This window comes from Halichoerus grypus, chromosome 4 (genome assembly GCF_964656455.1).
Source record: "Halichoerus grypus chromosome 4, mHalGry1.hap1.1, whole genome shotgun sequence".
In the NCBI taxonomy this organism is placed as follows: domain Eukaryota; kingdom Metazoa; phylum Chordata; class Mammalia; order Carnivora; family Phocidae; genus Halichoerus; species Halichoerus grypus.
The window spans coordinates 126,326,032-126,341,329 of record NC_135715.1 but is presented as its reverse complement, the minus strand read 5'-3'; the positions used below and the strand labels follow the sequence as shown (position 1 = coordinate 126,341,329).

General features: G+C 35.8%; 1 protein-coding gene across 8 annotated transcripts in view; it reads left to right on the top strand.

Annotated features, from left to right (window-relative positions):
- KCNH7 (potassium voltage-gated channel subfamily H member 7) overlaps positions 1–15,298 on the top strand; it is a 639,535-nt gene that overhangs the window by 358,931 nt on the left and 265,306 nt on the right. The gene's annotated exons all lie outside the window — the stretch shown is intronic.

Sequence of the window (15,298 nt, the reverse complement as noted above, 5' to 3'; positions counted from 1 at the left end):
TAACATCTTGAAAAACTATACTACAAGATAGCAACCAGGATATTATCATTGATATACTCAAGATACAAAACATTTCTATCACAACTAGGATCCTTCAGTGATCACTGTTACTTTTCTCCTCTACCAACACCTTCCCTAACCCCTAGCAACCGCTGATCTTCTCTCCATTTCTACAATTTTGTCATTTCCAGAATGTTATAGAAATAGAATAATACAGTATATAACCTTTTGGTATATAATACAGTATATAATACAATATATAACCTCATTTCTCCTATAAACATCCCTAAAGTATATAGTATATAGCTTTTTTCATCGGCATAATTCCCTGGGTATTCATCCAGGTTTCCCATATATCATTAGTTCATTTTATTGCTGAGTAGTATTCCATGGTATAGATGTACCACAGTTTTGTTTAACCATTCATCTGTTGAAAGGCATCTGTGTTATTTCTGGGATTTGGCTGTTACAAATAAAACTGCTATAAACATTCATACACAAGTTTTATATAAACACAAGTCTTCACTTTTTTGGGATAAATTCCCAGGAATGCAATTGCTTTATCACGTGGTAGTTACATGTTTATTTTTTTTAAGAAACTATCAAATTGTTTTTGCAGAGTGGCTTTACAATTTTACATTCTCACAAGCAATATATGAGTGATCCAGTTTCTCTAAATTCTCACTAGCATTTGATTTTTGTCAGTATTTTTTATTTTAACTATTTGATAGATGTACAGTAGTAGTTCATTGTGGTTTTAACTTGCATTTTCCTAATGGTCAACAAAACTGAACCTCTTTTCATGTGATTATTTGTTATCTATAAATCCTCTTTAGTAAAACATCTCTTCATGCCTTTTGTCCCTTTTCTAATTGAGTTGTTTGTTTCTTTTACTGTTGAGTTTTGAGAGTTCATTATATATAGTAGGTACTAGTCCTTTTTTGGATATGTGGTTTGCAGATATTTTCTCCCATTCTGTGGCTTGTCATTTTTATCAAAGTTGTTAGTTCTGATGAAGCCGAAATTATCTTTTAATTTTATGGACTATGATTTTGGTGTCAAGTCTAAGAACTCTTCACCTAGTCTAGATCTTAAAGATTTTCTCCTATGTTTTTTCTAGATTTTTTGTTGATTTACACTTTCCATTTAAGCCTGTGATGCATTTTAATTAATTTTTATATAAGATTTGAGCCTTAGGTGGAGATTACTTTTTGTTATTGTTGTTACTGTTGAAAATGTTATCTTTCCTCAACTGAATTGCTTCTGCACCTTTGTAAAATATCAGTAGGGTATTTTTGTGTGGATTTATTCTGGATTCCCTGTTCTGTTCCATTGATTTGTACATCTATGCTCTACTAATATTACACAGTCTTCATAGCTATATTGAAATCATATAGGCTGATGTTTCCCACTTCATTCTTTTTCAAAATTGTTCTAACAGTTCTACTTACCTGGCCTGTCCATATAAAGTTTTTAATAATTTTATCTCTATCTTCTTTTTAAAATCTTGCTGAGATTTTGATAAGAATTGTGTTAAAACTGCATACCAATTTGAAGAGAACTGAAATTTTTACTATTGATTCTTTCAACCCATGAACATATAGGTCTCTCCATTTATTTACAAATTTGTACAAATTTGTATAAATATTTATATATGTATATATATTATAATTATAATTATAAATCTTCTTCATTTTCTTTCATGAGCATAGCGTGGCTTCCCTATACAAGTTCTATACATATTTGTTTTATTTACCTTCAAGTATTTATTTTATTTAATTATGTATTTATTTTATTTAGATTCAATTAGTCAACATACAGTACATCATTAGTTTCAGATGAAGTGTTCAATAATTCATCAGTTGCATATGACACCCAGTGCTCATTACATAACATGCCCTCCTTAATGCCCATCACCCAGTTACCCCATCCCTCCACCCACTTCCCTTCCAGTAACCCTCAGTTTGCTTCTTATAATTAAGAGTCTGTCATGGTTTTTCTCCCTCTCTGATGACCTCCCATTCAGTTTTCCCTCCCTTCCCCTATGATCCTCTGTGCTGTTTCTTATATTCCACATATGAGTGAAACTATATAATTGTCTTTCTCTGATTGACTTATTTCATTCAGCATAATACCCTCCAGTTCCATCCACATCAATTAAATAGTAAGTATTCATCCTTTCTGATGGCTGAGTAATATTCCAGTGTGTGTGTGTGTGTGTGTGTGTGTGTGTGTGCGCGTGTGTACACATACATATACCACATCTTCTTTATCCATTCTTCTGTTGATAGACATCTAGTCTCATTCCATATTTTGGCTCTTGTAGACTTTTCTGCTATAAACATTGGGGTGCAGTTGCCCCTTCAGATCAATACATTTGTATCTTTGGGGCAAATACCTAGTAGTGCCATTGTTGGGTCGTAGGGTAGCTCTATTTTTAAGCTCTTGAGGAACCTCCATACTGGTTTCCAGAGTAGCTGTACCAGCTTGCATTCCCACCAACAGTATAAGAGGGTTCCCCTTTCTCCACATTCTCGCCAACATTTGTTGTTTCCTGTCTTGTTAATTTTAGCCATTCTAACTGGTTAAAGTGGTATCTCATTGTGGTTTTGATTTGTATTTCCCTGAAGACAAGTGAGGTGAAGCATTTTTTCATGTGTTTGCTGTCCATTTGTAAGTCTTCCTTGGAGTAATGTCTGTTCATGTCTTCTGCCCATTTCTTGACTGGATCATTTGCTTTTTGGTGAGGAGTTTAATAAGTGGCTTCCCTATACAAGTTCTGGATACTTTATAGATCTGGATACTAGCCCTTTATCTGATATGTCATTTGCAAATATCTTCTCCCATTATGTAGTTTGCCTTTTAGTTTTGTTGACTGTTTCTTTTGCTGTGCAAAAGCTTTTTATCTTGATGAAGTCCCAATAGTTCATTTTTGCTTTTGTTTCCCTTGCCTTTAGGGACATGTCTAGTGAAAAGTTGCTGTGGCTGAGGTCACAGAGGTTGGTGCCTGTGTTCTCCTCTAGGATTTTGATGGATTCCTGTCTCACATCCTGTCTCTTTCATCCATTTTGAGTTTATCTTTGTGTATGGTGTAAAAAAATGGTCCAGTTTCATTCTTCTACATGTGGCTGTCCAATTTTCCCAGCAACATCCTTAAAGAGACTGTTCTTTTTCCATTGGATATTCTTTCTTGCTTTGTCGATGATTAGTTGACCATAGAGTTCAGAGTCCATTTCTAGATTCTGTATTCTGTTCCATTGATCTATGTGTCTATTTTTGTGCCAGTACCATACTGTCTTGATGATTACAGCTTTGTAATATAGCTCAAAGTCTGGAATTGTGATGTCCCCAGCTTTGGTTTTCTTTTTCAACATTCCTCTGGCTATTCAGGGTCTTTTCTGGTTGCATACAAATTTTAGGATTATTTGTTCCAGCTCTGTGAAAAAAGTCGATGGTATTTTGAAGGGATTGCATTTGAAAGTGTAGATTGCTCTGGGTAGCATGGACATTTTAACAATATTTATTATTCCAATCCATGAGCATGGAATGCTTTTCCATTTCTTTGTGTCTTCCTCAATTTCTTTCATAAGTGTTCTGTAGTTTTTAGAGTACAGATCCTTTACCTCTTTGGTTAGGTTTATTCTTTGGTATCTTATGGTTTTTGATGCAATTGTAAATGTGATCAATTCCTTAATTTCTCTTTCTTCTGTCTCATTGTTAGTATATAGAAATGCAACTGATTTCTGTGTGTTGATTTTATATCCTGCCACGTTCTTGAATTCCTGTATGAATTCTAGTGATTTGGGGGTGGAATCTTTTGGGTCTTCCACATAAAGTATCATGTCATCTGAGAAGAATGAGAGTTTGACTTCTTCTTTGCCAATTTGAATGCCTTTTATTTCTTTGTGTTGTCTGATTGTTGAGGCTAGGACTTCTAGTACTATGTTGAACAACAGTGGTAAGAGTGGACATCCCTGTGTGAGAAAAAGCTCTCAGTTTTTCCCCATTGAGAATGATATTTGCTGTGGGCTTTTCATAGATGGCTTTTATGAAATTAAGGTATTTTCCCTCTATCCTTACACTGTGGAGAGTTTTAATCAAGAAAGGATGCTGTATTTTGTCAAATGCTTTTTCTGCATCAATTGGGAGGATCATATGGTTTTTGTCCTTTCTTTTATTAATGTGATGTATCACGTTGTTTGATTTGCGAATGTTGAACCACCCTTGCAGCCCAGGAATAAACCCCACTTGGTCGTGGGGAATAACCCTTTTAATGTACTGTTGGATTCTATTGGCTAATATCTTGGTGAGAATTTTTGCATCCATGTTCATCAGGGATATTGGTCTGTAATTCTCTTTTTTGGTGGGGTCTTTGTCTAGTGTAGGGGTCAAAGTAATGCTGGCCTCATAGAGCAAGTTTGGAAGTTTTTCTTCCATTTCTAATTTTGAAACAGCTTCAGTAGAGTAGGTATTATTTCTTCTTTAAATATTTGGTGGAATTCCCCTGGGAAGCCATCCAGCCCTGGACTCTTGTTTGTTGGGAGATTTTTGATTATTGCTTCAATTTCCTTGCTGGTTATCAGTCTGTTCAGGTTTTCTATTTCTTCCTGGTTCAGTTTTGGTAGTTTGTAAATTTCCGGGAATGCATCCATTTCTTCCAAATTGCCTAATTTTTGGCATATAGTTGCTCATAATATATTCTTAAAAGTGCTTGTATTTCTTTGGTGTTGGTTATGATCTCTCCTCTCCTCTTTCACTCATGATTTTATTAATTTGGGTCCTTTTCTTTTTGATAAGTCTGTCTAGGGGTTTATTGATCTTATTAATTCTTTCAAAGAACCAGCTTCTAGTTTCATTGATCTGTTCTACTGTTCTTTTGGTTTCTATTTCATTGATTCCTGCTCTAATCTTTATTAATTCTCTTCTCCTGCTGGGTTTAGGCCTTATTTGCTGTTCTTTCTCCAGCTCCTTTAGGTATAAGGTTAGGTTGTGTATTTGAGAGCTTTCTTGTTTCTTGAGAAAAGCTTGTATTGTTATATACTTTCCTCTTAGGACCGCCTTTGTGGTGAAGTCCATCTGGTCTAGTGTGTCATTCAAAGCCCTTGTTTCCTTGTTGATCTGCTTAGATAATCTGTCCATTACTATGAGTGGGGTGTTGAGGTCCCCTACTATTATTGTATTATTGTCAATGTGTTTCTTTAATTTTGTTATTAATTGGCTTATATAATTAGCTGCTCCCAATTTAGAAATATAAATATTTATAATTTTTAGATCTTCTTGTTGGATAGACACTTTAAGTATTATATAGTGTCCCTCTTCATCCCTTACTACAGTCTTTGGTTTAAAATCTAATTTGTCTGCTATGAGGATTGTTATCCCATCTTTCTTTTGATGTCCAATAGCATGATAAATGGTTCTCCACCCCTCCACTTTCAATCTGGAGGTGTCTTTAGGTCTAAAGTGAGTCTCTTGTAGACAACATATGGATGGGTCTTGCTTTTTTAATCCAATCTGATACCCTGTGTCTTTTGATTGGAATATTTAGCCCATTTACATTCAGAGTAACTATTGAAAGATATGAATTTAGTGCCATTTTATTGCATGTAAAGTCCTTGTTTCTGTAGATTGTCTCTGTTTCTTTCTGGTCTATGTTACTTTTGGGCTCTCTCTTCACTTACAGGATCCCCTTTAATATTTCTTGCAGGGGTGGTTTAGTTTTAGTTTCTGTTTGTCATGGAAGCTCTTTATCTCTCCTCCCATTCTGAATGACAGCCTTGCTGGATAAAGTATTCTTGGCTACCTGTTTTTCTTATTTAGTACCCTGAATCTATCATGTGAATCCTTTCTGGCCTGCCAGGTCTGTGTGGATAGGTCTGCTGCCTGTCTAATGTTCTTACCCTGTAGGTTAAGGAGTTCTTGTCTGGACCTGCTTTCAGGATTTTCTCTTTATTTCTGAAATTTGCAAGCTTCACTATTCTATGTCGGGGTGTTGATCTATTTTTATTGATTTTGAAGGGGGTTCTCTCCAACTTCTGGACTTGAATGCCTTTTTCCTTCCCCAAGTTAGGGAAGTTCTCAGCTATGATTTGCTCAAATATACTTTCTCTCTCTCTCTCCCTCTCTCTCTATTTCTTCTTTCTCTGGGACCCCAATGATTCTAATAGTTTCATTTTATGGTATTGCTGATTTCTCAAAGCCTCCCCTCAGGGTCCATTAGTTGTTTCTCTCCCTTTTCCTCAGCCTCCTTCCTTTCCATCATTTTGTCTTCTATGTCACTGACTCTCTTTTCTGCCTCATTTACCCTAGCTGTTAGAACATTCATTTTAGACTGCATCTCAGTTAAAACATTTTTAATTTCAGCCTGACTAGATTTTATTTCTGCACTGAGAGATTCTCTATGTCTTTTATGCTTTTTTCAAGCCCTGCTAGTAACTTTATTATCATTATCCTGAATTCCAGCTCTGACATTTTACTTATATCCACATTAGACCTGTGACAGAGAGTGTTACCTCTGGTTTCTTTTGTTGTGAATTCTTCCTTCTAGTCATTTTGCCCAGAGAAGAATGGATGAATAAGAGAACAAAATCAAAAATATCAACCATGACCCAAGTGAAATACACACTAGACAAACCCAAAGAGGTAATAAATCAAAAAAGAAAAGAAAAAAAGGAGAAAAGGAGGGAATATAATCTCCCAGGTGGACAAAACAGGCTGATCCATTTGGTCCTAGGTGTATTTTTGTCTGTTTGTTAGAAGACACTAAATCCCAAAATCATAAAGAAAGCAAAACATATACAAAAATAAAATTGAATAGAGTGAAAGGAAGCCAAAAATGTAGAATATATCTATAAAATGTAAATGTAAAAATGACAGTTAGAAAAAGGTTTAAAAATAAAGAGTTGATAAAATAAGAAACTAGTTGAAAAGGAAAAAAAGAAAAAAAAATGAATATTTTAAACTGAAAGATAAAAGAACCTTGAGAAAAAGACCTTGCATTCTATATACTATTTTCCCCTAGCTAGTGCTGGAGTTTTACAGTTCTGTGTGCTCTGTAAACCTGGTGTTCTCCTGATGTTCCAGTTGGTCTTCTGGGGGAGGGGACTGCTGCACAGATTCTCAGGTATCTTTGCCTGGGCAGAGTTGCACTGCCTCTTGCCAGGGGGCCCATCTCAGTGTAAGCTGCTTTGGTTTGCTCTATGTGGCTTTTGTTCCCTGAAGACTTTCCATGCTGCTTTAGAGGATGAAAATAAAAATGTCGGGGCCCCCATCTCCAGCCCTGGAACTGAATGATCGCAGCCCCCTCTCTTCAGTGCACCCTCAGGGAAAAGGAGTCTTCACTTTTGTGTGTGCCAAACTCCGCAGACTTCTGCAGTGCACACCCATGCCAATCCTCCTGGGGGAGGGAGGAGGGTCGTCGAGTTTCTGCCGCTTGCAGGGCCCCTACTCGGAGAGCAGTTGCCGGATCCTGCCTCTGTTGGTTCATGGTTTATGGTATATGGAGCTGAGAGCCCACTGACAGGCTTGCTGACTGTAGCCATTTCCCCACTCCAATGCTTGGAAACTCTACCAGCTCAGGCACCAGCACCCCCCCCCATTCTTTCTGTGACCCCAAAGATCCTGAGACCACACCATCCCACCTAGGATTCTGCCCCACTTTGCCACCTGAGCACCTTTCAGGCAGGGATGTCTCTCACTGGAGCAGACTTCTGTAAGTTCTGATTTTGCACTCTGGGACTATATAACTTTCTGATGCCGGCTTACAGAGGCTTCCTTCCCCCCACCATTTATCTTCCAATATATCACTTCTCCCATCTCCTACCTACCTTGCAAAAAGTGGTCACTTTTCTATTTGTAGAATTCCAGCAATTCTTTTCTTACATCTCAGTTGAATTCATAGGTGTTCAGAATGATTTGACAGATATCTAGCTAAATTCAAGGGACCAGATGAAACGAGGTTCCCTACACTTCTGCCATCTTGCTTCCCTCTTCCCCTTTAAGTATTTATTTATTTATAATAAAATATTAATTAATGAAAAACTAAATATAATACATATATATTTGTTGATTAGAAATGACATTGTTATTTTAATTTTGGCTCATTGCTAGTATGTAAAAATAGAATTGATTTTTATATATTTATCTTGTATCCTATGACCTTATTGACACACTTGTTAGTTCAGGAGGATTTTTGGCAGATTTTTGGGGATTTTCTATGTAGACAGTCATGTCATCTATAAGTAAAGACAGGTTTTTTTTCTTTCCAATCTGGATGCCTTTTATTTCCTTATCTTGCATTATTGCACTGGTTAGAATTTTTAGCAGTATATTAAATAACAGTTCTATGAGTGGACATTTTGGCCCTTTTCCTGATCTTAGGGGGAAAACATTTCAGACTTCCTGATATTTTAATCTCAGCATATGGCTAACGTTTATGTCAGTTTTTTGTTTGTTTTTATTACAGCTAAAGTAAAAGTTGTATTGTAAAATCTTGTAATGTAGTGCTTGCATGCATGGACTTTGAGGTAGTCAAAACTATGTGTGATTCCATGCTCTATCCCTTCCTAGTAGTGTTACCCTGGACAAGTTTCATAACTCCTCTAAGCCTCAGTTTATTTATCTGCAAAATGGTACAATGCATTCTTTCATTCCATAAATTTAAATTCAATATTTTAAAAACTTGATACTAAAAATACCTGCCTATCTCACAAACTTGGGAGAAATGACTGAAAGGATACTGGTGAAATACTTAGCACATTACCATAACAGCTAAAATTTGAATTTCAGCTGTTATCACTGTTACTATTAGACCATGAGTATCAAATGAAAGATTCTCCTATAATAATGTGGTTAGATCAATGAACCTTAATGGGATTGAAATTATCCCAAATGGAATGATCTTATCCCCACCCCAAGGGACATTTGGCAATGTGCGAGGACATTTTTGGTTGCTTCAACTGGAGTAGTGGGTTTTATTCTGCTGAACTTTCTATAATTCATAGGACAGCCCCCCCATAACAAATAATTATCTGGCCCAAAATGTTATAGTGCCAAGGTTGGGAAAACCTGATTTAGATGGATAATAGATGTATATGTGGGAATATGCTAAAAATAGCTTATAGGTTACCAGTAAATTCCTATCCCGTCTTTAACCCTAACCTAAGCTCACTTTCTTCAAGGCCTTTTCTTTGTCTGGCTGCCTCAAATTCAGAAGAACACTTAGTCTGGCACCCTTTCAATAATATATTAATTTATACTCCTAGATATCAATTGGGTCACCAGCCAGAAAGTGAATGTTTACATGCAGAGACTACATACTCTTTGGGAATAACTCCACTTTTCCAGAACATATTATTGATAGTCATCAAATAATGTTCAGTAACTCTTCTCTGGCTTTGTTTTTTTGGTCTTAAATTCTGGTTACTTTTTAAATGCATGCTTCTATTCATGCTTATTTCAGCAACTTCTCAGAGTAAATGATATGACACCTTGTCTACCAATAAGATTCAGTGAGAGTGCTAGAAAATTGCTCTTCTGCTTTCAAAATGCAAAAACCTATTTTGCTATATGCTCCAGTCATTACTATATTGTTAGAAGTACCCCAAATAGCAATGTATATAAGAATGACCTCATTTGACATTCAAATCAGCATTTGAAAAATGGACTCAAAATTAGTAGAAAAAATTCTACTGATGATTGAGCACAAATCTTTTCCCAAGAGTACTAGTCTGAAGCAGAATCTAAATTTATATACCTCTAGTGACTGTTTTGGCCCCCTGTGAGGTTTTTCCACTGATCAGAGGCACTTTTACAGCATAACTCCTGGTCTTTGAAGGTGGACCTAGAAATGTTCAGAGTCTACCTCCAGATGGTACTACCACCTCAGTGACAAAAATAAAGTAGCCAAGAACTTTATCCTCATGTATCCTACCTATAGCTGGAGTATGGTTCCCTTTGAATGATAAGATTTGAAGCTGCATCCTGTTACAAAAATGCTCTCCCACAGGCTCGCCATTGAGTTTGAGTTCCCTCCATCATAGTGTCCACCTTGAATTAAAACATTGTGTTTCTCACGTGGAACTATTGAAACATAATGCAAATATGAGCACTAAGAGAGATTACAGACTAGAACTTTTCATCAACTTACATGCAAACTAACAATATTAATATTTGGGTGTACAGGGGCCAATAAATTACAACCGTTCTTCTCTTCCAGGATCAGATGGAGATTAACACATCAGCTTTATAATGAGTCAAATGGATTAAAGAATAAAGTTTACATTTTTGGTCACTTAGAACTATCTGATATGTTTCTCCCACTAATGCAAGGTGCTCCAAAGGATAGCCCACAAAGCATATCCTTACCTAGCTGGCTGCAAGGGGAATCACTGCTCAACCCACAGGCCCTGCCCAAGGGAACAAGAGGACCAGGTCCCATAAAAGAAGGATTAAGTGGTGAAGAGAGAGGCCATAAATGTGGGAGTCTCCAGATTAGACCATAAGAATAGGAGTCTTCTTAACCATTAACATGGAAAACAGCACTATCGAGTGGCAAGAGACCAAACCAGAAGACACAGAGGAAGTGCATTTTGATATAGGCAAAGTGATAGAGGATTGTTGATTCTTCCTGATTGAGGCCCTAATGAATCCCCTAAAGAGAGACCCCTTCTGTAAGATTCTATAATTAGCAAGAATGGATGAAGAAGAGGTGGAGGACAGCTGGGTGCCCCTAGGTTAGGTAGAGGAATAGCTTGGGGAAAGGTAGAGGTTGAAAGTTAAATTGCAAATGACAAAGACAAGCTCTGTTACTCAGCAGCATGTATCTGGCTGGCTTTGCCAAACACAGTACAAAACTTGGGCCTTTGGAGGAAAATAGAATGAGCAGCTTTGTTTCTTGTCCTCAAGTAATTTATAGGCTAATCTAGTGGGATTATTTGGTTCTATTCATGTCAATGGGATATATTGCTTCCATTTTACATAAAGAAAAAAAATATCTAAAAAGCAACTGACTATAGTCAGTGTATTAAAAAAATTCACTGTGTGTTGTGACATATGTGATATGTGATGGTTGTGTCATGTCACAGAATTTTCACGTTCATTCGTTTCTTTGTCATTAAAGTACTGGAGCCCTAAATCATCCAGACCTGGAAACAAAATAGAAAAATTTATCTAGACAGTGAGAAAAAGAGAATGTGAGAAGCCAGCCAAAGCTGATTTTGCATGGACTAGGATACACAATGAGGGTCCAACAACTAGCAGGAGACAGCAATCAACATGACATTGGCTCTTTGGTTGACAGTACTTGGCAGCATCTATAATTAACGTTCTACAAACAGACATAATGATTCAGGTAAAAGCTGGACAACATTCAGTGACAAATCTTTCTTCAAAAGAAGATCAATGTTTTAGATACATTTAATCTTTTCTTCTGTGTTTCCATCTTTGGCTAAGATTCTGATTTACCCCTCATTTGATAGAGCTAATTTTAGGCTATCTCCATGAAATAATGCCACCCGATAAAATGTTCTTGCTGCCAAATAGGAAAATGTGCTAAATAAATACAACTAAACATCACTTTAGAATTCTAGGCGACATTTTATTTTTTTTTTTATAATTTTTTTTTAAATGTTTTATTTATTTATTCATGAAAGTCAGAGAGAGAGAGAGAGAGGCAGAGGCAGAGTAAGAAGCAGGCTCCCCGCCTAGCAGGGAGCCCGATGCGGGACTCGATCCCAGAACCCTGGGATCATGACCTGAGCCGAAGGCAGACGCTTAACCATCTGAGCCACCCAGGCGCCCCTCTAGGCGACATTTTAAGCACGAATTCTAAATTACCCGAAATCAAAGCGGGTGCAAAAGGGAAGCTCTAATGAAATGGACATGGTTCTTCCAGCAAAAGTGATGTGAGTTTTTGTGGTATTTTTTAAGGTGAGGAAGGAAATTACTCTGTGGGTAAAGAGAGAGCCACATAGGATGCATGTTTGATAGTTTTTTGTGGCAGCAAGATGTTCCCCCAAATCCCTTCTGGCATGTGGATGAAACTGATAAGGAAGTCAAGCTTTCTTTTACATGGTGAAAGAATAAGCAGCTTCTCACAAGTGATAAAACTTCAAATACCTAATAGTAAAGAATCAGACTGTTTTGCTGATAATTTTATCAGTGGTTATTTCATACAAAATAAACAGGGTAGAATTTTAGATCAAGATTTTCTATTTTTCATTAGGTAACAAAGACAAAGAAGATATGAATAGATCACTCTCTACAAAGTTATTATCTAAGAAGAATTAGTAGAAATTGTGATTCAGATGTATGCTGCCAACGCAGCAGTTCTGGGCCTGGGTAGGTGAGTGTAAAATCAGCACCAAGATTTACAAAACTTTAAGGTCAAGAATCAGGACTGAACTTGTAGAATCTTAAGGCAGTAGATAATTCAGAGCACCCCAGATCAATCTGATATAGTTAACAATTATACATCTGTGCAGGGAAAGAGATCACCAAAAGTAGTCTCTTTCAGAGCTAGTATTTTTATCACTATTATTATTTTTTTTTTTAAGAATTTTTTTTTTTTTAAAGATTTTATTTATTTGACAGAGAGAGAGAGAGCACAAGTAGGCAGAACAGCAGGGAGTGGGAGAGGGAGAAGCAGGCTCCCCACCGAGCAGGGAGCCTGACGTGGGGCTCAATCCCAGGACCCTGGGATCATGACCTGAGCCGAAGGCAGACGCTTAACCGACTGAGCCACCCAGGCGCCCCTATCACTATTATTTTTAATTATTATTCCCAAGAATGACTATTTTATTACTTTTGTCTCCCACTGGACTTTAAGAAACTTAAGGAAAGAGCCCATGTCTTACCGGTTTTTGTAAACCAGTGCCTAGCTGACGTCATGGTACAGAGTGCATGTTAAATATTCACTGAGGAAATGAAATTATAGAGCAACTTCAGAATATGATTTCTGGGTTGGATGTGCTTAATCAACACTGCTTAACAGAGATTTCTGCGGTGGAAATATTTGCACTGCCCAATTTGGTAGCTGCTAGCCACGGGGGGCTATTAAGCACTTGAAATATGGCTAGTGGAACTGAGGAACTGTATTATTAATTTTACTTAATTTTAAATAATTTAAATGTAAAATTAAGTTAGCCCCATGTTGGGCAGTGTGGTGCTACATTTTGCAAAAGAGTAAAGAGAATAGAAGGTTTTGTAATTTACTCTTTTAATACTATTTGACTACCATCTGTCTCCTCTCTCAATAGTCTCAAAATAGTCTCATACTTCAGGTTAGTTAAAAGTGACCAGTCTTCCTTGTTGACTTGCAATGACCAAATATCACTTATCCATCTCATAATCATTGACTCTGTGTCTATAGTAGAGCATAATAGAACACTAAGCACGCAGACCTGTTGTTTCCTCATCAGAGAAAGGGGAATTGTAATTCCCATCTGATAGGTTGTTGGGAGGATTAAAGACAAAATGCTTAGTCTCTATGGCAATGACTGATACATAAGAGACAGTAAATGATAGCTGTTGCTATTGTAGTTGTTAAGGGTAAAATAATGTACTAAGTGCTGTGAGGATATTGAAGGATTAGTATAGTCACCGGCTTTTTAGAGTGATTTCCTAAAAATTTCCATTTATTCCATATAGGTACCAATAATTTTTCTGTCCCTTATCAATATGTCATTAATCTTAGTCCCTTCATATAAAGGCCCTTCTACTAGGCTCTGCACGTTTTTGAGGAAGAGATTCCTGTCTTACTTATGTCTTCATACTCTTAGAACAGAACCTGGTGTTTAGTGTTAAAATGATTACTGAATTTGAATGATACAAAAATACAGTCTTCACTGCTGCTGCTAATGGAAAACAAGGTAGTTAGTTATACAGCAATCAGCAAGAGCAACAAATACAAGATATGATAAAACAGAAAACATCCCATTAACTATAGTAATATTTATCTCACACACAACTCCTTCATCACACAAACACAGGTAAATAAGTAATCTAGGAAAATGGTTAACAGTAAGTGTGAAGGGTCTATGGGAAGACAATTATCAAATTTATATAAATGTATATAAATTATCATATATAAGGAAAACTTGAATTAATACAAAGGCATACTTTGTTCCTGGATGGGAAGAATAAACATTGTAGAAAAGCATAATCCTTTTTAAAATCAAAGGTTTGCACAAAATTTTCTGGAAATCTTTGAAAAATAAGAATAATGAGCTTGCCCCATCAAATATTAAAACAAATTATAGAGCTGCAATAAGTAAACCAATGTAAAATAGGTACAAGAATAGACACATAAAAATGTAGAATAAAATATATGAATTCAAAATGGCCCCTAGTAAAAATAAGAGTTTAACATAGGAAAACGGTCACTTGCATTGGAGAAAAATCAGTTTAGCATTTAGCCTCATACTGTATACCAAAAATAAATGCCAAATGGATTAAAGGGTTATATGAAAAGACACTAAGAAACAAGAAGAAAATATTACTTATCTGTTGCAGGGAGGGTATGCTACACATCAAGTAAAGTAATTGCATAAATATTAATGAATAGTTGTATGTTTATAGTCTTTTAGCTTTTACCATCATAAACATATGAAAAAATTAAATTATAAATAAAAAACTGTAAAAAAGTTTTATCAGCACAACCAAAGATAAATTCATAGAATTAGGGATTTTTCAACTAAAAGACTTTGGTTTAAATGTTGGCTGGGGCACATATAACTATGCAACCTCAGGCTGATTATTTAACCCAAATTTATGTTTTCTTACCTTTAAAATGAAAATTTGAAAAAATAAATGTCATGGTGTTAACAGGACAAATTCAAAAATGTGTAAGACATTAGTGCATTGCCTAAAACAGAGTAAAATAAATGGTAAGCTAAAAATAATAAAGGATAACATCCTTGTTATATAGTTTTACAGCTATAAATGAATAGCTTGAATTGTAATGTTACTCTTTTTCTGATATGAATTTTAATATTACTTTTTTTCTGATACGAATCTTGCAAATATTTTTTTCAAGATACTTGCCTTGATTTTTTTTTTTTTTTTTGTCTTTTGTAAGAGAAAATTTTCATTTTTACTCAGTTAGACCTACTAGATTTTTCCTTCTTGGCTGTGGGGTTTCATTTTATTTAGAAAGTTTTCCCCTCTTTCAATTTTCTTCACATAATTATAAAAATATTCTCTTGTATTTTTATCTAGCATTTGGATTTTTAATTCATAAAAAGTTTGTTAGCATAGAACATAGTAGATGATCTAATTTTATTTTATTTTAAATAATTAGCTG